The following is a 24,797-nucleotide window of genomic DNA, read 5'->3' as shown; positions in this document are numbered from 1 at the left end:
GTGGAGTGAAGGGATAGGGGAGGGCATTGATTTATTTACACTACCACGACTTTGAGCGGTTTTACCCCACACAAAAGTGCATTCCATCTTTCCAAATCTTACATAGTTTTACAGGCTCAGCCCCTCCATACTCACTACTAGGGCAGGTGCCCCGGTTTCGCCCTTCTCTGGGCTCTGGCTGCCCCCGGTTTAACATCATATTCAGGGCAGCCCGTACCCGTAACAAGTCTCCTTTGATTCCTGGGACTCCAGGGAAACTCTCTAACACTCTACTGATGAGCTTGAATCCCAGAGGCAGCTCAGTTTGAGGCCCCAAAGCGGAAGGAGGGTACTTGAGTGAACAAAACTGACAAAAATCCCCACCCTCAAGAAGCTTACATTATTTTCAAGATGTTGCAACTTTACGTGATCTTTTAAAATAAAAATCCCGATCTTATAAGACCACCTATTTGGCCCCTTCATCCATATGTCCAAGTCATAGTCAGCATTTAGAAATAACATTTATAAGTTATTTATTTTGATATCTCTGTAAGGCTCTCTGTGGGGACAGAGCCCCAGAAAGCAGTTTCCAGGCTCTCAGCCTCACATAGAAAGGTGCTGGCTCAGGTAGTAGTAGATAGCCATCAGCTGTGGCTGGTTGGCCGTCAGCTGTAACCATTGAGCCATTGGCCACTAATATAACTGCCATGGCTACGGAGGGAAGTCGAGGAGAGAGGAGGAGAGAGGAGGAGACTGAAGGAGAGTGGAGGAGAGTGGAGGAGAGTCGGTTGGTTGGCTGCAAAGTGGACAGCAGGTCACACGTCGTGTAAACCCAGCCTCCAGTGAGACCATAGTGGTATGACTTCCCTACCTATGGCTCCGTGGGTGTTCCTTTTTGGCCTAACTATAACTATATCCTGCGTTTTTGTGTGGGGAGTGGGACCAGAGACCCCGCCGGACGCCCCGTACGACACTCTCTCTCCTCATAAGGCAACCACATTTGACTAATAAACAAACACCTATAAGATCATCGGCCTAAACTCCCTCAAAAAAACCCCATTAATTTCCTATCATTCTTCCCACCCTCTCACCTCCTCACAAAATGCCTAGATTGTTCTAGGGTAATACAAATTGTTGGTGTTTAGGCCAAGCTGAATGGGAATTCCAAAAAATACATGTATTCATACATCCATTCATCAAATGTATGTAAAGCATCATCTGAAATGGTTGTTATGACCCAAGGGGAATCCAATCTTGCATCTTCCCCTTAAGTAATCTCTCTGAGCCTCAATTTCCTCTTCTGTAAACTAGGGATCATAACACAGTATTTCCCAGAAAATAAGACCTAGCGGGACAATCAGCTCTAATGCATCTTTTGGAGCAAAACTTACTTATAGACCTGGTATTATATTATATTATATTATATTATATTATATTATATTATATTATATTGTATTATATTATATAAGACTATATCTTATAGTAAAATAAGACCGGGTTTTATATTAATTTTCGCTCCAAAAGACGCATTAGAGCTGATTGTCTGGCTAGGTCTTATTTTCGGGGAAACACGGTAGTACCTCCTTTTAGTGTTATTGTGAGGATTAAGTGAGCTAAGTGTAAAGTGATTAAACACAAAATAAATGGTTTATAAATGTTATTTCTAAGTGCTGCTTATGACTTGGACATATGAATGAAAGGGCCAAATAGGTTGGTCTTATAAGATGGGAATTTTTATTTTAAAAGATCACCTAAAGTTGCAACATCTTGAAAATAATGTAAGCTTCTTGAGGGTGGGGATTTTTGCCAGTTTTGTTCACTCAAGTACCCTCAGTAACTAGAAAAGTGGCTGATTATAAACATGTATTGAATGAATGAATGAAGCTTCATGGAAAAATTAGACAATAGTAAACTTATGAAGATGCACACAAGTGTAGGAAATAATGTTAAACAACCACAGAAAAGTATTATTTTATTATACAGATATGAAAATTAGAAGAAATGTCAATAGTTCTGTCTCAGTTAAGGAATTATGAAAAAATATGAAAAGAATATGCTTAGTACATTAAAGGAAACATAAACTAAATAAAATACAATTTCTGAATAACAAAGGACAAGCTACTCTGATCATTAATAATGGCGTCTGAACAATTAATTCTATTTAATGATAATGAAGATGGCTAAACTATTTTTCTGAAAAATAATCTATAACCTAACTGATTATGCAAGTCATTCTGGCCAAGAGTGTATCATAAATATTAAGAGAAGACAAGGTGGGACTTTGCAAAGACACTCTACCTGGAAAGAAAAAAATCATAGGAAACACAGAGATTTAAAAACAGACTACACACTGTGTTCTATTAACCACTGAAAAATGGCTACTATAAATTACACTGTAAGAAGAAAATCATGTAATGCCAACTCAGTGGCAACTTCTGTATGCTCTTCCCCAGGTTCTTCTAAACAGAGCCAGTGCATCTTCCCATCCTTGGGCAGTTGCTCTGGGCTTTCCAATGGCCTGCTAATGGTCCCCGATGATTTCCTGAATGATTTTGAGAAGGCAGTAATTGATAGCATGACTGGGAATGGAATAAAGGGGAGAGAGGAGCTCTTCTGGCCCTGTGAGAAGCTTTGGATGGCCTGGTTATATAACGATATTAAGAGTTTTATAACATCTAAACTTTGATCAGATTGATGTTAAAACAACCAGCATTCCTTTATAATCAAATTCACCTCTTGAGGGTCAAATCAGAAATTGTGTAAATGTTTCCAAAACTCATATGTTTTTAAAAAGAAGAGAAAAACAAATGAGTTTACTTGAAGTTCTGTCCATTCTATGATTCACTTTCCTGTGAAACAGTTTTTTTTCTTTCTCTCTTTCTTTCTTTCTTTCTTTCTTTCTTTCTTTCTTTCTTTCTTTCTTTCTTTCTTTCTTTCTTTTCTTCTTTCTTTCTTTCTTTCTTTCTTTCTTTCTTTCTTTCTTTCTTTCTTTCTTTCTTTCCTTCCTTCCTTCCTTCCTTCCTTCCTTCCTTCCTTCCTTCTTTCTTTTTTCTTTCTTTCTTCTTTTTTTTATTGAACCAAACCCAGAGGCAGCACTATATAATACTCTAGCCAAGCTACACGTATCTACTGATGATGAAACTTGCTTATTTTAGGGGTTGAAGAAAAATTACTACAAACAGTTGAGAATAAAACTGTGTCAAGACACCTAAATTACTATATAAGGATGATAACTAAGGTGGTTCTTAGTGACTCCGAATGCACACTTATTTTCCTACCTTATCTACACGTGTTTTATGTTTCTCATTAAAATATTTTCAGTATCTTTCTGTAGTAATGTTGAAAGGGGGCTATGTTTAAAGGAAAATGCATCATAAAACTGTGGTGGATAAATTTTGGCTTATTTATGTTAGATAGAACAACGGAAGGTACAATTTGTATGTTCTTTCTCTTTCCAGGTGGTGATTCCATTAAGAAATTTATGTAGAATGAAATTATTTTTGCAACAAACATTAAACAATTCTGGGCACTATTGTTGAGCACCAAATCAGGTTTGCCTTTTCCTAGCTGGTTTGGATTATGTTGGCTGAAACTTCCTAAAAAGCACCTTCCTTCAACAAATGGTGCTGGCAGAATTGGAAAGTCATGTGTAAAAGAATGACACTGGACTGCTATCAGTCACCATGTACCAAAATTAATTCAAAATGGATGTAAGACCTAAGCATAAGACCTGAAACAATAAACTGCATAGAAGAAAACATAGGTACTAAACTTATGGACCTTGGGTTCAAAGAGCATTTTATGAATTTGACTCCAAAGGCAAGGGAAGTAAAGGCTAAAATAAATGAATGGGACCATATCAAACTAAAAAGCTTCTGCACAGCAAAAGAAACCATCGACAAAATAAAGAGGCAACCAACTCAATAGGAGAAGATTTTTGCAAACAGTGCCTCCATTAATGGACTAATATCAATAATATACAAGGAACACATGCAACTCAACAACAACAAAAAAAAACAACCCAATTGAAAAATGGGCAGAGGACCTGAAGAGTTATTTCTCCAAAGAGGACATACAAATGGCAAATAGACGAATGAAAAAATGCTCAGCATCACTAATCATCAGAGAAATGCAAATAAAAACCACAATCAGATATCACCTCACCCCAGTTAGAATGGCTATCATCAAGACAAATAGTAACAAATGTTGGAGAGGCTGTGGAGAAAAAGGAACACTCATACACTGTCAGTGGGAATGCAGATTGGTGCAGCCGCTACAGAAGGCAGTGTGGAGGTTCCTCAAAAAATTACGAATAGAATTACCATATGTCCCAGCAATCCCTCTCCTGGGTATCTACCCCAAAATCTGAAAACATTTACACATAAGGACATGTGTGCTCCAATGTTCATTGCAGCTTTATTTACGGTGGCCAAGACATGGAAACAACCAAAATGTCCTTCGATAGATGAATGGATAAAAAAGTTGTGGTATATATACACAATGGAATACTATTCGGCGGTAAGAAAAGATGATATAGGAACATTTGTGATAACATGGATGGATCTTGAGAGTATGATGCTAAGCGAAATAAGTCAGACAGTAAAAGCAGAGAACCATATTATTTCACTGATATGTGGTATATAAACCAAAAACTACAAAAGAACAAGACAAACAAATGAGAAACAAAAACTCATAGACACAAACAATAGTTTAGTGGTTACCAGAGGGTAAGGGGTAGGGGGTGGTAGATGAGGGTAAAGAGGATCAAATATATGGTGATGGAAGGAGAACTGACTTTGGGTAGTGAACACACAATGGGATTTATAGATGATGTAATACAGATTGTACACCTGAAATCTATGTAACTTTACTAACAATTGTCACCCCAATAAATTTTAATTGGGAAAAAAAAGCACTTCCTGCAATACAGGAAGGGAATTATTTTGTGCAATTATTTCCTTTCATTTTATTTCAGTCCTTCTGTTTTATTCTTTTTGGAAATGTTCTGTTTTTAGTGGGAATAAAAACCAAAAGCAACTATCAATTCTGATATGTACTACATTAATGTTAATAATGGAGTGCCTTCCACATACACAAGAATACTATCCCCCCCCCCCCCCAAAATAGGCAGACCTGAGCTAGGTTATTATAATGTATGCATTCTATAAATTTTGGAAGCAGCAGTTTGCCTTTGAAGACCTGATAACTAATCCAAAGGAGTGTGGTAAAATCTGAACTTACTCAATATTATATAAGTTGTGCTCTGCACTGTGTCATGTAACTTCCCCTGAAGTCCACTAAGTAACATCACATGACTGCCATTCCCTTTAAGACTGGAAAAATAAAATGCCAGTCCCATGAGTCTCACCTAACAAGCAAAATATTATGCAGATAAAATTCTTAAGTATAGTTTTCACTTCTATGATTCAATGCTGTAAATTTTTTTGAATCTTAAGTCCTGTGACAATTTGAAAACTCCAAATATTAAAAAGGAAATTTTTTTTCAATGTTGAACCTCAAGTATGTACTTTCAAACATGATATGTCATTGACTTCATGGGCATACCCCAGCTATCCTAATTCAGTGCTTCTCAAACGTTAGTGTACATGTGGATCACTTAAGGATTTTTTTAAAATCAAATTTTGATTTGATAGAGCTGGGATAGGGCCTGGGAATCTGCATTTATAGTAAGTTCTCAGGTGCTGCTGATGCTGCAGTTTCCCCACAACATTTCGGGTAGCAAGACCCTAAGCATTTCCTCTTTAGGAATGCCTGGTAGATCATCCAGTATCGCACAACAGTTAGCTCCTACCAGATACCAAGTACTATCTTCTAACACAAACACAATCGACAATTTCTTTCAAAGGAGGTATGAGATATCTGAAACTTTCCTTTATTTTAACTGCTTTTTACTGGCATTTGGAAATCGATCTTAAGTGAGAGTGAGAAAAGCTGGAATTTTTATTCCCTCTGACAAGAGATAGCATGATTGTTTGTGAGGCCATGGGTCACCTTCTAATTAGTGGTAGTCATTACATCTGTGCACAACTGTTCTGATTCTTGTCTCCTGCCCCACTCATGGAGGGCTTACACTTTTCCACATGCTCTGAAAATTGGCTTGGTCACGTAACGTGCTTTGGCTAATGAAATGTGAGGACATGAGATAGGCGTCACTTCCAGATAGAAACATCAAAAGCCAGTGCACAATTTACCAAGCACCTTTTTTCCTATCCTTGTGATCTTGGAAACATATCCCTAGATGGAACCTCTGCCAAGCTTAGGTCCCTGAGTGACTACAATGATTAGTGGACACCTCCCCTAAACACAACACGCAGACACCAGTCCAAGCTGGTCATGTAACATAAGCAAGAAATCATTAACTGAGATTTAGGGGGTATTTGTTCATGTGGCATGGCCATCCTGACTTTATACACTAATTGGAACCACCTCTGAAAAATAATTCTTCAAAAGTTCAAAAGAGTTTTACACAAGCAGTTTCCCAGTTACAGATCATTTTGAGTGCATAAGAGGTCATATATCTGAGGTGACTGATGCATTTGAAAGGGAAAATCAAAGTAATCAACTTATAACTATATAATCCATCTTTTGAGTGACCTTTATTGCGTAAATTAATCTCAGATTTATTGAGCACTTTTGTAAGATGGCGATATGAGAAAATATCTTGAGGCCTAGCTGAGAGAATGTGGTTGGTAGCATTTTCACATACCTTTAGAGAAGCGTTCTGAAGAAATAAAGAGGTATCATGTTCACACTGCAATTTTAGGGTGGTCAGAATCACCTTGCAACAAAAGACCAGGATATGTATAAAGCATTTCGGGTAAGATTTAACATCATGAGATAATTTGGATTCTTACCACAAAGAAATTGAAAGGAAAAAATGAAACTTCTAGTTTGAATTGCAGATTTGTTCGAACAAGACAACCCTGAAAATTATTTCTGTCTAGGGAATCCAAAACAATTATGTAAATGAGGCTGGTACTTCCTAGTCTATTTTGTTTAAGATGAATGTGGGTCAGTTCAACTATTGTAAATTTTTCTAATATCCACTGGCAGAAACATCATCACATGGGTTAATGAGCTTATTAAAGAGGACGATAAAAAATAAGAAATAGTGCTTGTGTCTTATTGATACTGAATAATCTCCCTTTAATCACAGTCTTTTTTTTCGGTTTTAATATGCAGCTACTTTCTGACATTTAATGTTACAAAATTACTTCAGATCCTGAAAGATATTAATAAAACTTATAATACATTTTGTCATTTCAGTAGAAGATTCTGAATAAAACTGGTCAGTTTAGAAGCCTGAAAGAAATTAGTTCTGAGTTATTTCCTCATGAACGAAATTGCAAATGTCAGATTCCATTATAAGTGGCTAAGACTGGAAAAGTTCATCCCTCATTCATTCAGTATAGGGTATCCCAGAAGTCTTTGTGTAGTGCTAAGCTTTAAATAGCTTGAAACTATACTAAGACTTTGGGACACCCTTATCCTTATTAAACACCTACAACATAGCGAATCCTGTACTCAAGACACAATAGTGAGCAACAGATATGCTACCTGCTCTCATGGAGCTTTCAGTCTCTTGGAGGATTAGACTGGTAAGTAAATGTCTGTGAATAACTGCTGTGGATAACTGTCTGTGAATAGTAATAATTACTATTGCAGCATAACAAACGACCCCACAATGTAATGGTTTAAAATAACAACTGTTTGATTATGTCTAATGGACTTTTTGGGTTAGGAGTTCAGTCAGAGTGTTGCTGGATAATTCTTTTACTCCTCTTGGAGTGACAAAAGTTACTCAGTGAGACTCAGCTGGTAGGTGGTTTGGTCTAGAGGATCCAAATACCTGCACTCACAAGTTTGGTAGTTAGAAGTGGCTAACAGACTGACATTACATGGGACTATTAACTGGAACATCCATGCATGGTGTTTCCAGCATGATGGTCTCTGCACAGATTTCTCACATAATTTTCAGGTACCCCCAGAACAAGTGTCTCAAGAAAATTATGTGGAAGTTTTATGACCTTTCTGGACCTAGCCTGAAAGTCACACAATAAAACTTCTAACAATTTCTCATTACAAGTGAGTCACAAAGCTAACCTAAATTCAAGGGGAAGGAAATTAGATTCCTTTTCTTGATATGGGAATAGCAAATTAATACTGTACAGAGCTTGTGGGAAGGGAGATACTATTATGGCCATCTTTTTACTTATTTTTTTTATGGTGAAAAATACTGTATTTAGAATTAGCCAGATGGACTCAGTTTAGATGATCTCAGTTTTGTTGGCAACATCCAAAACATCATACATAGTCAGGAGCCAGTAAAACATATGCCTTCTTTTCTCCATCAGGCCTGATCATGATGTTCATACAACATCTATGTCATAGAGCTTCTTCATAGCCTGTCTGATCTTATGTTTGTTGGCACTGACACCCACAATGAACTCAAGTGTCCTGTCATTTTCTATAATATCTTCTTCATGGCTGACTTGGTGGTAGGGGGAACTTGATGATGGCATAGTGGTCAATCTTGTTTCTCCAAGAGGAGCTCTTCTGAGGTTATTAGGGCTACCTTTGGAACCACAGTATCTTGGGTCATCAGAAGGTGGGTGATACATGGATCTTCTTTAGGACCAAAAACAGAGGTGGAGAGAAAAACTTTATAGACCTAAGAGTAAGAAAAGTTGGGCAGTTAGAAAGGTAGTAAGTAGTAGGGAGGCAATGGTGAATTCCCCAGGCAAATAACTTCTTGCAAAGGCTCTGAGATAAAAAGGAATTTGCCAAATTTCAAACACTAAAAGAAAAAAAAAAAGTTAGCTGGTATCAATAGCTTGTAAGCTATGTTAAGATGTCAAGACATTTGAATGCTATGTTAAGAGCAATGGAAATCAGACATTTAAGCAAGGGTGTAACATAATCTGAGGCTTTGCATGAGTTTTTCTGAATGAATTGGAGGGGTCAAATCTAGGCCAATTAGGAAATGGTTGCAGTGTCCAAGGTGATGATGAGGGTGGCCTGAATTAATGTGGCAACAGAGAAGTAGACAGAATTAAGTTCTATTTAGAGACATAGTTGACAGGTCTTCTTAGTGGACTGAACATGGAGAGTGTAGGGATTGTGCAATGCATTAGTTGCCTATGGCTGCTATGACACCCCAAATTAAGTGACTTAAAACAACAGAAACTTATTTTTTCACAGTTTTGGAGGCTAGGTGTCTGAAATCAAGGTGTCATTAGTGCCACACTCTCTCTGAAGCTCTGGAGTAGGATTTGTCCCAGGCCTTCCTTTTGACTTCTGGTGTTGCTGGCAATCATTGGTATTCCTTTGCTTGTAGAAGCATCCCACTGCCCCAGACACCACATGACATTGGCCTTCAGTACCTGTCTTTGTGTCTCTCTCTTCTTCTTATAAGGACATCAGTCATATTGGATTAAGGGCCCACCTTACTCCAGTATGATCTCATCTTAATATTGATTATATCTGCAAAGATTGTATTTCCAATAAGGTCACATTCACAGGTACCAGGGATTAGGACTTCAACAAATATTCTGGGGGCACAATTTAGTCTACAATATGAAAAGAATACCAAGAAAAGAAAAGAATACCAAGGAAGACTCCCAGGTTTCCAGCACAAATACGTGGGGGAATAATGGTGAATAATGAGGAAGCAAGAGCAGATGGAAGCAGGAAGCTGGGAAATCAACTGTTTTATTTTGAAAAGGTTAAACTTCAGTTGACTGTAAGACATCCAGGTGGAGATGTCAAACAGGCAGTTGGATAGACAAGTCTGGAGATTTCAGAGGGGAAATCTGGATGGGGAAGCCTTATGTTGTAGGAACAATACCCTGAAGAGTGACAAACAAGAAAGGAAGGCTAACTGACTGGTGAGAACAGACAGAAAAACCTAGAGCCCAGGGAACCTCCATTCAATCCTTCAAGACATGGAGAGAAAAATCAAGGCCAATGGTGTGCTGGTAAATGTTTAACAACTAACTCTCCAGGGGGAGGAGAGAAAAGGAAAGCCCTGATATGTAGTTTACCAATTCCCAGAGTGTAAATACTCCCATCAAGTTTACAGACTTGAAAACATTTCTGAAAATTTAAAAATAGATTTTTCCAAGCTGGTACAAGCTGGCTCTAGCACACCCCTGAAGTCAAGGCCCTGCTTTATGCTCATAGTCATATAAGCTGAATAATTAACTTATCCTTTCTGGGCCTTGGTGTCTTTATCTATAAAACGAATGGTTGTTCCTAATGGTCTCTTCAAGGTCCCTTCCTGCTCTTACATAGCATAAATTCCAACAGCAAAACTTTGGTTTTGTTCTAATAATAATGAGGCCCTCTGACCAGAGTATGTGGTATTTTATAATTAAACAGTTGAATGGGTAAAGTATAGGCAGTGACATTCCTGTTCATTGGCCATCAGCTTCTGGCTTACGGATTTATATACACACACATAAAGGGGGAAGACGGAAAAGATCTCTCACTCTCTGGAGTCCTTTCTCTAGGGCTTCATCTCACCCTTTTTCAAAGACACTGCTGGTATTCATCATGTTCTTTAGCCAAGCAGCTATAAGGTTGGTCATTCTAAAAGTCAAGTTTCACTGATAGTTTTGTACATTATACATTTCGTGTCGTCATTAATTATTTTGTCTCTTGCCAGATCTGGGACTGAGAATAGCCAAATCTTGTCTTTGCCACTTACTAGATATGAGAACTTATACAAGATACTTAACCCCTCTAAGACTCAGTTTCCTCCTCTTTAAAATGTGGTCATAAAAACCAAACTGAGGGCCACTCCTAACATCTGAAGACTCAGGGAAAGAGTACAAAGGGAGACTATTGGTCCCTCTCTACCAACGTTACCCTCGTCCCTTGTGCTCTATTCTAAACCCCCAGGAACGTCACAAAAAAGTACACAAAAAACCCAGTTGGCAAGTCCAAGCTCTATTCACCCTCCTTTCAACGCTCAGCTACAGGAAGTCGCCTATGGGCTATCCCTTGGACAAAGTCTGCGCTTAAGAGTGAATAGGCTTTTGGAGGCTATGAAAGAGGACTTGGGACCATTTAGACAGAGGATTCTGACATCCCTGTACCCAGAAAATATCTATTAGGGGAGGAGATGCAGGTTCTAGTGGTTATAACCACTTAACCCCATTGACCCGGAGGGGCTTCTCTTGCCATTCTTGTCTAAGAGTGATGCTGTCAAAATACACGGTTATTGTATGGATTATATGAAATAAAGTAATAGGAAAGAAGCTACTATATATTTGACACACAGTAGGTGCTAAAAATGGTGGCTCACATTTCTTCCCATGGTTGTATTTGACTAAAAGGGGTTCTTTCTATAAGATAGATATAGATAGATAGTTAGATAGATAGATAGATAGATAGATAGATAGATAGATAGATAGATAGATAGATAGATACAGATACATCATATTCTATATACTGTGGGAGACATAAGGCATGTATAATATGCCATCTCTGCTGTCATAGGCATTGCAAGTTTATTGAGGAAAGAAGACATTTAAAAAGTATAACTGATCCAAAGGCCCTTTATGAAATATACAAAATGGTACATGCCCTGGTTCTGGGGAGTGCAAAAAAGTGGGAGAATTTGAGCTTCTATGCTCAAAGAAAACTACAGAGAAGAAGCTCTGAGAATGGACAGAGACAAATTAAGGCATTCATAGGTTTCATTCAGCGACACTGAGTAGACTATACCAGAATGTTACATTTGGGGAGAAATGTAAAATAAACTGGAATAAATAGTGGTGATCAGCTTCCTTTCATATCTTTGATGCTAGAACATGGGGAACCATTGAAAGTTTGCTTTTATTTGGGACTGAAAATAAGTCAAAGAATTATTCAGAGTTTTTTAGCTTTTGCATGCAAATTGACCTTCACAAGGAAGAGGATTCATAGACTGTCAATGAACCAAGACAAATACAGGATATGTGAGAGAAAGGAGAAAGGGGAGAGAAAAACTATGCATGGTCTTGGAACAGTGAACCTTGGCTTACTTATTTTGGGTAAACTGATATTCTGGCAGCTGGATACAAGTTCAGATAGACCCTCTGACCTTGAGAAGACCAACTGGGCAAAAATGCAATCATTTGATTTCTTTATGAATGTGGTAAAAGCTCTTAAGAGTTTAAGTGACACACATATGTGACACACATGTGGCTGGCCACTTCTTTGGAATGTCTCCATCATTAGTTTCTCCCCCTTCCTTAGGCCAAAAAACACAATTACCTTCTTTAGAGGTTATCAAGTGCATTATATATGAGTAATTAAATGAGAGTATAAAAAGTTTTGAAAATTTAGCAGAAAATCACCCTTTAAATATGATTTTTCCCACCAAGCAGTATTTTCTTATGGCCTATCTCATATACATAATTATAATTCCAATGACTATATAATTTTACGTGTTTGTTTGTTTTGTTTTGTTGGTTTTTCTTTTTTTTTCTTTTCTTTTTTTTTTCCCTTCCATTACACTTCTATTGCCTTCTGTAGCCCTCTGAAGATTTCTCAACTGTACAGGTTTGGCCTCACGCCATTCTCACTCCTAGCTCCTTAGTGATGCTCAAGAAGGGATTAAAGACATACAAAAGAAAAAAAGAAAACAACATTTAGAGAAACAAAAATTCACGAGAAGCATGAAAAACATCTTTAAATAGTTTAAAGGTTGCTTATGGAGGAGGAGTCTGGCTTGCTCTGAATGGTCTAGGGCTCCGAGTTAAGACCAAAAGGTGGAAGTCAGAGGGAGACAGAATTTTAGTCAGAGCAGATTGAAAGCTATGCAAGCTGTCTCGGGGTAGTAAGTCCCCATCCCTGGAGGAGCTCAGGTGAAATGGGAAGGACCACTTACCAGGAACACTGCTGAAAGTACGTAAATATGGAATGTGGGGCAGGAATGAATGGCATCTCAGAGCCCTGATATTTGGTCTGTTGGGCTGTTCTGGCATTCTATTGTTTTGAACAATTTGTTTTTAAAATTAGTGGCTTAAATCTACAACAATCATTTTAGCATGTTCTCTCCCAGTCTGGGGATTGACTAGGTTCAGCTAGGCAGTTCTTGCACAGGGTATCTGATGTCAGACAATGGCTGGGGTAGGGATTATCTTGAGGACTTCCACCCTTTCCTTGGTCTGGACCCATGGGCTGTCAAGACTTGAACAGCTCTAAGACTGGAGCATCTGGGTTTCCTGGGCATCTCTCTCTACTTCTGTGTGGTCTTTCCAACATGGTGACTTCAGGGTAGAGGACTGCTTACATGGTGGCTCAGAACTAGAAACATACATGGAGAGAGAGAGAGAGAGACAGAGAGAGAGAGAGAGAGAAAGAGAGGCAGAAGTTGTGTTGCCCTTATGATTCAGACTTAGAAGTCACATAGTATCTCTTTTGCTGTCCTCTATTAATTAAGATAGTCACAAAGACCTGTCTGACTTCAAAGTAAAGGGACATAGTGACCAATCTTGATGAGAGAAGTAGAAAATTTTTTGAAGTTCATATGGGACACAGAAATATTCTTATGTTCAATTTTGAAAAATAGTAACTGACACATGGCTTTCTAAAGGAATGTTTTCTCACATTTCTGGGTAGGATGTCAAAGCAACACAATCATGCCTCTTTGGTGCCTCAAGCCTTCTGGGCCATGGGTGACTCTGATATAAAAGTTGTAACAGAGCTCTGTTGTCTTTATGTGAGGAGAGACACTTCCTCCCCGCCCCCCGCTCGCCCCAGTCTTGAGATCCATCCAGAACTGAGGGAAGGGACAATAAATAGGACTGACCTGATAGTGACATTCATGAATTGTTTAGGGAGCCAAACAAGCAGCTAGATGCATATCTCTCTCCACAGGAGGAAAACACCATCAGGATCCACTGATAGACCTTAATCTGTAGGTTGGGAAAGTATGGATTATACATGTCTATCCCTCTGCATCATAGAGAATCATGTTAATTGCTAACAACAAAGATTCATGTGCAGTGGCTTCGTCTCACAAAGATTTGTTTTATAAAAGACAACTGAAAATCAACAGGCTAGGGCAGTTCATGAATACAAAGTATTTATGAATCAAGTTTCCCTCTACGTTTCTGCTCTATTTTCTTGCTTTATTTTCTGCTTCCATTCCAAAGATCACCTCATGGTCCAAAGTGGCTGCCGGAGTTCCAGCCATTATGTCCACATTCCAGTCAGTGGTGAAGAAGAAGGAGGAACGTTTATCCCACTGTCTTTTAGGTAGGCTTCTCAGAAGTCTCAAACTATACTAATATTTACATCAATTTGGCCAGAACTTAGTTATATAGACTCATCAAGTTACAAACAAGTCTGTAAACTGTAGTTTCTTATCAAGAGATGTTGCCTAAGGTTTTGTTTGCTAAAGACAAAAAGTGAAAATTAATATTTGGAGTCAAGAAACCCTCTCTGTCAAATGTTCTATTTATAAGATTAATAATAAAAAAAAGATACCCACCAAGTTAAATGCATCACAAAGACCTTGCTAGTGGTATATAATTGTGGTAACATTTCTTCTTTTTAGTGCCTGTAAAAACTGAGAGATTTACGTCAATATTTTGAAATTTGAGGTGAGAAATAGATTTTGTAGAATCCATTTCCCTACTCTAAATAGTTGACAACAGCAGACAAATCATGTTTTAAACTTCCCTCTAATTTCAAAGCACATTTTGCTCTTGTTCTAAATGACTGAAGTCAGAGCTAATGAAAGATATAAGAAGACAATTCGAAACTTAAAGGATGGCACTAACTCTGTGCATCATTCAGTGAGCTGATCCTTGTGCTTTATGTTTCTGACATAATCATGACTCTCCTCAAGGTGCTGGCAATTTAGGTTAATTGCTGATAATAAAATATTTGCTCAGTATTGCATACACACAAATGTGCACCCCCACCCCCACAGAAAATACCATGAAATATTTTTCTCATTGTTTTCACATACAAACACCTTATACTTAAAGGCCCAGCTGAAGTCCCATTTCATTTCTTTTCCCAGCACCAGGGCCCTGTCATCTGTCCCCTCTCTATACTCAGGGACTGATTCTGCGGTTCGCCTTTAACAATTCATACCCAACATTTGTTTCATTTCATTTTAGGCATCACATCGTTCCATGTTGATAGAGCCCTGTAGATTGCTCGGGAACCAGGCATCAGAAACCAGAGGAGTGTACACTGACCAGCTCAGTGAATGTTTCCACCAAGGGAAAAAACCTTACTCCAAATCTTTGAGTCTCAAAAGCAAACAGTAACACATATTCCAGAATAGCTAAAATGACAAAGACAGACAGTACCAAGTGTGGAGTAATTGGCCCACTCAGACATTGTTAGTAGGAATATAAATTTGTACAACCATTTTGGAAAACTGACTACTAAAGCTGAACAAAACATATTTTATGACCCAGCAACTCCACCCGAGCTATATACTCAATAGAAATGCATATGTAAAATCAACAATAACAAAACCACAAGCTTGTACTAGAATGCTCCAAACACTATTCATAATAGCCCCAAATTGGAAACTACCCATAAGTGCTTCTATAGCATATTGGATAAAGAGAATGAATAAGGTATATAGTCATACAATGGAATATTACATGACAACAAAAATGGACAAACTATTGCTACATACAACCACATGGATAAATCTCACAAACCTAATGTTGAGTGAAATAAGCTAAGCATAAAATAGGCCTTACTGTTTCGTTTCAGTTATATAATTTTTAAAAATAGGTAAACTAATCTATCCTATTAAAATCAAGATAAAGGTTACCTGAGGTTGGAATGGTTTACCCTTGGAAAGAGACAATGAGGGCATCTGAGATGACAGGAATGTTGTATTTCTTAATTTGAGTGCTGGTTATATGAGTATGATATATTCATTTTGTGAAACACAAACTGAGTTGTACACTTACAATTTACACATATCTATCTGAGTATGTTATACTTCAATACAAAGCTTACTAGAAAACAAACAGAAATAGCAAGCTCTGGTTGGCATATAGTATGTAATCACCCATGCCAACATCCCTATGTACTACTGGCCACTGCAAAATTAAAAGTTTATAATAAAATCTCAAAATTATCTCTAATATCCTATAGATTTATGATTCTATTAAGAGCCCAATGGAAAAAAGACTAGAAGAAAAATTCTTTGACTTTAGGCCACAGTAGGAAATTCTAATTGCCAGGGAGGAGGCCCTAGGGCCAATCAGGTCCCTGTGTCTGAGCTGACTATCTGTATGTCCCAACCCCGGGGGATGGGGACATTTTGTGTGTGGCAAGGCAGAGCATCCTTTCCTGAAGAAGTGAGAGGCCAGGAGGCTATACTGCAGCTGTACTTTCTAGATTTCTTCCTCATCTTCTCTTCTACCATCCTCTTCTCGCTTACCTTGTCAGCAACTTCCCCACCCCACCCCTGTACCCTTTGCTTTCAGGGGTTACAGTCAGCTGAGAGAAGTGCCCTTTTTTCTCTTTCCTTATTGCTGTCTGTCTTAATTCTCCTTATTTTGGCTGCTGCAGTGAGCTCACCCATCCTTTGCGTAGTGTGTTCCCCACCACCTAAAAACAGAACTTGTCCTCTTACTTTTTCTGGCAGCACAAAGCATTTTAAAATACAAAAATTTAAAACACTCTCCCTCTCTGCCTTACCTCTCAATAGCATACGTGTCAATTTCGATGTGCGCCAATACGCTGACTGCTCAGGAAAAAACAAAAAGCAAAAGGAGAAAATAAAGAATACAGGTGCTACGGCTGGGCAGTCGGGTGGGAGGTAGAAATGGATGTGTGGCCAGGACCTCTCATCCCATTACTTAGTTATTAAGCACTCGCTGCTCACACTTGGTGAAGAGGTTACAGAAAATGCAAATTATGCCAGGCATGCTGTCCACAAACTTCTGACCTAAAGGGGTGGCAGGATGTGGGCAAATGGAGAGATACTCAACTACGAGAAATCACAAATTGATAACAATGCAGTGATAAAATGGAAATGACACAGGGGCCATGGGCCATGGGTCCTCTGAGACAGTGTCAGTGCATAAACAAAGCCTCATGGAAGGCAGACAGGTCGAAATTGGAAACACTTTCAATGCAGCCCAAGTCTGAGCCTGGTTTGAAAGATTAATGGAGCATGTAGTAATTATGATTATGATTACTCCATAATCATGAAATAGAGAAAGCACAAAAGTGGGCTCTGTTAGCTCTACCTGGGGGCTTTTTACTGTGGGAGATTACTTCTGAGGGAGGTGGAATAACTAAGGGTAATCGCACGAAGCTAAGGAAATTTCTGAGAAAGGAGAAGAAAAATCTAGTTCATAGCAGAAGCGTTAAGACAAAAATCATGAAATTTCTATCGCTTATTATGCTTCAAGCATTGTGGTATGAACTTGGCCTCCCATCCACCCCATAATGCATAATCCAGACCCAAGTTCTGCCTGTTTTGGGTCCAAGGTATTTGCTGGGAACCAAAGAAGTAAGGAATATCAATTTGTTCAAGAGTGGGAAAAAGTAAAGAGTATCTATTTGTTCCTTACACATTCTATTCCCACTACTGATATAAAACACCAGTCATAAATCAACCTAATCCGGTCGTTAAAGGATGAACCAAGTATAATGGGTCCTGGCTCATCCACTTCTAATTTCAGTGATTTTCTGGTCCACAAAGCAATTGGGTATAGTAGAGAAAAACAGCCTGCGTTCTATTGGAAATGCACAAAATAAAATTCTTATAGTGCTCAAGAATGTATCTCACTGCCTGCTTTAAGAATCATTGTCTATAAAGCCAGTGGAAAATGAAAACGGATACCAAGCTTAATAGTAAACGTCATACATGCAGACACTTTTATGGGGTTTACCATATGCCAGCCACAGTGTTCTAAGCACTTGACAGGTACTTCCGACCACAACCCTGTGATGGAGTTAATATAAATATGCCTATTTTAGAGAAATAAGGAAACTGAAGGAAAGTCCATTTCTTTCATTCATTCATTTAACAAATATTTTTGAGTTCACGCTGCACACCTGGACCAGGCAGTCTGCTCAGCTGCTGGTGAGAGCTGAATAGCAGGCAGGGTCAAGAGCCAGTGCCATAGTCTTCCCGGCTGCCATAACAAAGTCCACAGCTGGGTGACTTAAACAGCAGAATTTTATTTTCTCACAGTTCTGGAGGCTGGAAGTCCTTGGAGATGTGGTTTCTCCCAAGAATGTCTCCTTGGTTTGCAGATGGTCATGTCCTCACATGGCCTTTGCCCTGTGAGGGCTCATCCATGATGTCTCTGTGTCCTAATCGCCTCTTCTTATAAGGACTCCAGTCAGGCTGGATGTGGGGACAGAGCCAGGAGTGCAGTTTCCAGGCTCTTGGCCTCATGTGGAAAGGTGCTGGCTCAGGTAGTAAATGGTCATCAGCTGTGATTGGATGGCCATCAACTGTGGCTAGTTGGCCGTCAGCTGTAACCAGTGAGCCATTGGCCACTAATATAACTGCTGTGGCTACGCTAGCAGCGAATGGGGGCTAGCAAGAAGATGGTGGCTGGCAAGGCAGAATGCAGCTAGCAAGTGAGGTTTGTTGGCAGAGAGAAGTGCATGGCGGCTTGCAGATCATCTGGATCCTGCTTCCTGTGTCTCCGGCCCAGCCACCAGCGAGGCTATAGTGGTGTGACTCCCCTATCTATGGCTCCGTGGGTGTTCCTTTTTGGCCTCACCATGTCCTGCATTCTCATGTGGGGAGCGGGACTAGAGGCCCCGCAGGCCGCCCTGCATGACACATAGCGCAGCAAGCAGGGTCACCCGCATGACACCCTGCATGACAAATGGATCAGCGAGCAAGGTACTGTGCCGGCGAAAGCTCTCCAGAGGGCGGTGGAACACTTTGTGCGTATGAACACTCAGTCTCAGGAAGACCAGGAGGAACAGCTGCCGGAGAGCTGGACCTCGTGGAGGGGTGGGAAGACGTGGACGATTCCCCAGCCAGCATAGGCCCGAGAAAGCAAAGGACTTTGCAGCCCTATGGGCTGGGAAGTGCTTGCTGAGGCCCTCAGCCCCAGGTTGGGGAGGGCTTGGAGCCCTAACCCTGCGGAGAGGGCACAAATTATGAGGCTAACCCTGGCCCTGGCGATGACTGTGGATTATGCGGAATGGGCTCCATCCCTAATTTAATGGACCCCTGACTGTTTACTTGGGAACATACCACCATGTAGTGGAACTGGCAGATGTTTGCTTTTGTGTCTCAACCAGCCGCCGTGGAAAATATGTGAGAACCCTGCCTCTGCCCAGAGAGAGTGGCGGTTCCCTGAGAGGCCCTGGCTGTGCCCAGGAAGTCGGGCTGTGCCCAGAGTGGCAGTGCTCTGAGAGGCCTTGGCTGTGCCCGGGGAGACTGGTGGTACCCGAAGAAGCCCACGAAGTCTGGCTGTGCCCAGAAGGACTGGTGGTGCCCTGAGAAACCCTCGCTATGTCCAGAGAGGCCGGCTGTGTCCAGGATATTGCATTCACCTCCAGGCTCCTCGCACAGGGCCCCTTGCGGAAGACGCTTGTCGCGTAGATTGTGAGGCGAGACCCTATAGGGGTGAGTGTGGGGACAGAGCCAGGAGTGCAGTTTCCAGGCTCTTGGCCTCACATAGAAAGGTGCTGGCTCAGGTAGTAAATGGCCATCAACTGTGATTGGATGGCCATCAGCTGTGGCCAGTTGGCCATCAGCTGTAACCAGTGAGCCATTGGCCACTAATATAACTGCCATGGCTACGCTAGCAGAAAATGGGGGCTAGCAAGAAGATGGTGGCTGAGCTAGCAAAAGCGGATTGCAGTTAGCAAGTAAGGTTGGTTGGCAGACAGAAGTGCTTGGCGGGTTGCAGATCATGTGGATCCTGCTTCCTGTGTCTCCGGCCCAGCCTCCAGCGAGAATATAGTGATATGACTCCCCTATCTATGGCTCCATGGGTGTCCCTTTTTGGCCTCACCATGTCCTGCATTCTTATGTGGGGAGTGGGAGCTGAGACCCCGCCTGACACCCTGCCTGACACTGGATTAGGGCCCACTCTAGGGAACTTACTTTAACTTGCTTACTTCTTTAAAGTCCCTTTCTCCAAATATACTCACATTCTGAGGTGCTGGGGGTTAGGACTTTAACATATGAGTAGAGGGTGTGTGTGGACACAATTCATCCCATAATTGCTTAGAAGCCAATTCGATTCCTTGACCATGGGATCTTAACTTTTTCCCCCTCAAGCTGGGTCTGGAAGGTTCCTTCTCCCAGACAATATCAGGATTCACAAAAAATGTCTAAACCCTGAATGCCCTTGGAGTGCAGAGAAGGAACTGCACTGAAGCCCGCTCCCCATGTTGTTTGTTATCCACCCGTCCAACTGCAATACAATGACAGCTTGTGTGGACCCAGGGAAGCAACCGTGTCCAAAGGCCCAGAGTGTTTGCTAAAAACATTGAAAAGGAAATATCTGTTTATACTGTGTTTTTCTTGCTTTTTTTTCCTCTGAATGGTTTAAAAGTAAATACAGTGCATTTCAGTAACCTTGCCACACAAAGCTGGATTCATGTCTTCAGTAATTCCTTCTGTGCCTGTCACGCTCATGCTCTCTCTGTGGTACTTCAGACACTGGTGATTTATTCTGCCATGAATTTGAATGGAGGTAATTCTGTGGAGCCAAGCTGTTCCTGCTCTCCAGATGGGATTTCACAGTCTATCTGCCAATTTATTAAGAGCACCTACTCCTTCCAGTTTTCTGGGTTTATTCTGATTATAATTTCTCTTAGTATTCTTAATCTTCAAATAAAGAACTTTTGGACCCAGGAGTGTATTATATACTCCCAAACATTCATTTACTTCAATCCCTCAAGATGGTTTGGAAGAACCATTTAAAAATATTTAAAAAGAATGTGAATGTGACTGAACAATGACAATGCATTGCCCACACAATGCTCTGAAAATGTGTTCCCAACTTTGAATTTCTAGATCCCTTTAGAAGGCAGGAAAATAAACAATTCAGACACAGTTGGTCATAAGAAGATAAAAGATCATTGTATGCTTCTATATAACCATTTTTCTCTCTTCTTTTCAAAACCTTTGTAAATATTCAAGATTTGGAAATCCAGGTGTTGTACTACGTGACACGCACATGTCTTGAAAGGTTGCAGGTACTTTAGAGCAGATTCTAACTCCCTCCTGCTTTAAGTTAAAAAGGCTGCCTTTGGTGTAGAACAAAGAACAATTATCTGCTTATTCAGGAGAAGCCCTTCTTTGCAAAGAAGAAGCTGGGAGGACGTGCATTCTGTGCTGAGTTCTCATATGGATTCTTTCTATGACTTAAGAGATCATTTTACATCCCATTGCCTAGTGTCCCTTCTCATTAAGATGGCAGTATCTTGCCAGGTTTCTCGCTCACAGGAGTATTACAATGAGCAATTAAGGGTTAATTAATTAATTGGAGAACAACCACACAAGAGAGATAATAAGGATTTCTATTACATTTCCTTGGCTTTAGGTGAGGCCATCCCTAAATCAATTTTAGTCAGAAACTTAGGGTCTCAACTTTTCATTACTACTCACACGTGGAGTTTTAAAATGAACATGACTCTCGAATATGATTTTTCCCAAATCAGATATTTTTTCCCCTGTAAGACTGATTTCTACTACCTGCCTCACTGGGTTAATCAATAAGTTATCTTGCATTAAACGTAATAGCTCTATTGTGAGTCAATAAAAATGACAAGGACTTTTTTCTTTGCTCTTTAATGTTGTGCTGTTGTTGTTGTTGCTTATTTAAGATAAATGGCAGAAACCTCACAGTCCAATATGAGTTAGCTTATTTCCATCTTTTATCTTCAAAGATAATCTTGGCCAAAACCCAACAAAGAATAATGACAGACTTTGGATGGAAAGTCAATGAGTTTTAAAAAAAAAAAAAACTCATCATGTGATTATCCAAGTGCTGGTTTTCTAAGGTGAACCTGACGGAGCTCTTTTCCTCCCTGCCTTCCTTCTGGTTCTCACTCTGTTGATGAAAGGTGGGCTGCAACAGACATATGAATATGTAGACCAACAGGGCTGCATGAATGGACTTGTCTCCCTGAGGCTGGCAGGGATGGCCCCAGTTCTAAGCTCAACCTTAGAGAGGTGTGGTTTAAGTGACGTTAATGTTCCAGATCAGTGATGCCTAGGTGGTGGTTTAATTTTCATTTCTTTACTGGCTTCTTTATTCCAAACACATCGGGATCTCTGATTTGTGTCCTGGAGACTGCAAGTCTTCTTCTACCTTACAGAGCTGTCATAAACACAGCAAATCAAATCACTTTCTTGTTGAAGGTAGAAAACCTCTAACTTGGGCTAGAGGTACAGTCTCCACTTTCTCCCAAAAAACACGCTGTTATACTCCTCAGAAAAATACATCATTCTTTTACTCAGTGTGGAAAATCAACTCAGTTTTATTCTATCCATTCAACCGATGTTTCATTCAATCGATGTTTATTGATGATCAACTTGATACTCTACTAGCTACTAGGAACAAAAGAAGGTGTAAGACACAGTCTGCTTCAATGAGGTCAAAGTTAATCTATGGTGGGAGACCAGTATAGCAAGACAAGAAGGTAAAGCCTAAGTCCAATGATTTGAGTTCTTCGTAGTAAATCTGGTCAAAGACTGAGTGGACTGGTAGGAGCAAGTTAGAGAAAAAAAGGAAAGGTTTTCTTTGGGATTAAGTATCCAAAGTCCAAATATGGGAATATTTAAGTCCTCATATTCTTGGAATAGAAATTCTCATACTTCTGCTGGATGCAGAAGCATTTGTGTTTTTTGTAAATTCTTCCAGATAAAGCTGTTTGCTTTTATCTATCTTAAATCAAATTTCCTTTTACCATTAATGGAATGAGAAGAAGGGACTCAGCGATAATCCAATCTAATCCCTTCATTTTAAATGATAAAAATTCTAATTCCAAACCTAAATGATTGGGCAAAATTCACATTGTTAAAAAAAAATGGTGGACTTTTCAGATGACGTCATAAAAATGGCAATGTGAGGTGAGCCTCTTGAAACCTCCCTTGGAATTTAAAACAAATTGAACAACTACAACTCCACAAAGGACTCCCTACGCAGCAGACAGGCAAGACTAAGAGGTGCACTACTGAAATCACCTAAAGGTGGGCAAATCATACAAGTGGGGGAGGAGGGAAGGGAGCAGTGCAGAGACAGGGACGCAAGGGCACAGGACACAGACCTAGCTCGGTGCTCTGAGTTCACTGCATTCTGGAATTACCACAACTGTGGGAGATGGAAGAACTCAGACTGCTAGGGCTCCGTTTATGGTCCACAGGGCTGAGGGGACAGCATATAACATGGCTGAACCCAATGCTCATGGCAGAGACCTCAGAGCAAAGACTGAGGGAAGAAGAATGAAAATGGTGGTTTAAGCCCTCACTGCCAAGCAGAGAATGGAAGCCTTAGGCACTGAGCCTAGCTGCCCTCTCCCTATGTTCCCAGAGCTTGCCCCATCCCCACCTGCCCAGTGCTAGAAGTGGAACAGTAGCAGTGTCAGATCAAAAGAACAGAATATTTGCAGTTCTGAGAACTGTGATCCACAGACACATACTCGCAGCCCAACTAAGTCTGGCAAAGGGGAGGGAGCTGTGGAAGCAGGACTGGCTATGGTGGTGGTCACCGCCATTGCTCTGGCCACCTCTCACAACCCAGCCCATCCCTGTCCCCAACTATCTAGATGGATCCCTGCAGGAGTAAACAGAGCTGCTGAAACACACAGGATCTGAATCTGGTGCATGAAGACCTTTGGAACTTCAGAAGCTCTCCACATCCCCCCACGGAGGCAGCACCCTATGACCCAGGTGACCTGTTCACAGAGGAGAAGCCCGCCTTCCAGGGAATCCCCCCATTGTGTGAGAAGCCGGAATAGTCCAGAGAAAATATAACATTACAGTGTGAAAGACAATAAAAGGCTGCAGTGGGAAAGAAAATAAAACATTCTACCAACACGTACTGGAAAACAAAAGAAAGACCTCTTTCTATCAATCTGTTGCAGAACCCACTCCTGTAGATGTCTAGGAAGAGAAATAATAAATCATTAATAGCCATGAATAACCAAGGTAACAAGATAGCTCAGAAAGAAAGTGAAAAGTCTCCAGAAAATGAACTTAAAGATATGGAAATATGTGACTTAAATGACAGAGAATTCAAGATTGCAGTTCTTATAAAACTCAACAAGATGCAAGAAAACACAGACAGGCAATGTAATGAACTCAAATAAAAAAAAAAAATCAAAGAACAAAATGAACATTTTACCAAATAGATTGAAATTTTAAAAAAGAACCAAATAGAATTTGTGGAGATTAAGAACTCAATAAAAGAAATGAAGAATGGAATAACCAGCTTAGGTAGTAGAGTTGACCAAATGGAGGAAAGAATCAGCAACATCTGATTAGATAGCAATCTGGAAATGACATGGATGGAAGAAAAAGAGACTTAAAAGAAATGAAAAAACTCTACAAGAACTTTCCATCTGACTCCATCAGAAAGAGCAATATAAGAATAATGGGCATACCAGAAGGAGAAGAAAAAGAGAAGGGAACAGAGAGTATATTCAAACAAATTTTCGAACAAATAGTTTGAGACCTCCCCAAACTTGTGGAAAGAACTGGATCCTCGAATCCAAGAAGCAAATAGAATACCTAATTACCTCAACCCCAACAGGCCTCCTCCAAGGCACATTACATTGAAACTGTCAAAAATGAATGACAAAGAAAGAATCCTCAAGGCAGCCAG

This window comes from Rhinolophus ferrumequinum, chromosome 23 (assembly GCF_004115265.2).
Source record: "Rhinolophus ferrumequinum isolate MPI-CBG mRhiFer1 chromosome 23, mRhiFer1_v1.p, whole genome shotgun sequence".
Classification (NCBI taxonomy): Eukaryota; Metazoa; Chordata; class Mammalia; order Chiroptera; family Rhinolophidae; genus Rhinolophus; species Rhinolophus ferrumequinum.
Note: the sequence above shows the minus strand (reverse complement) of the source record.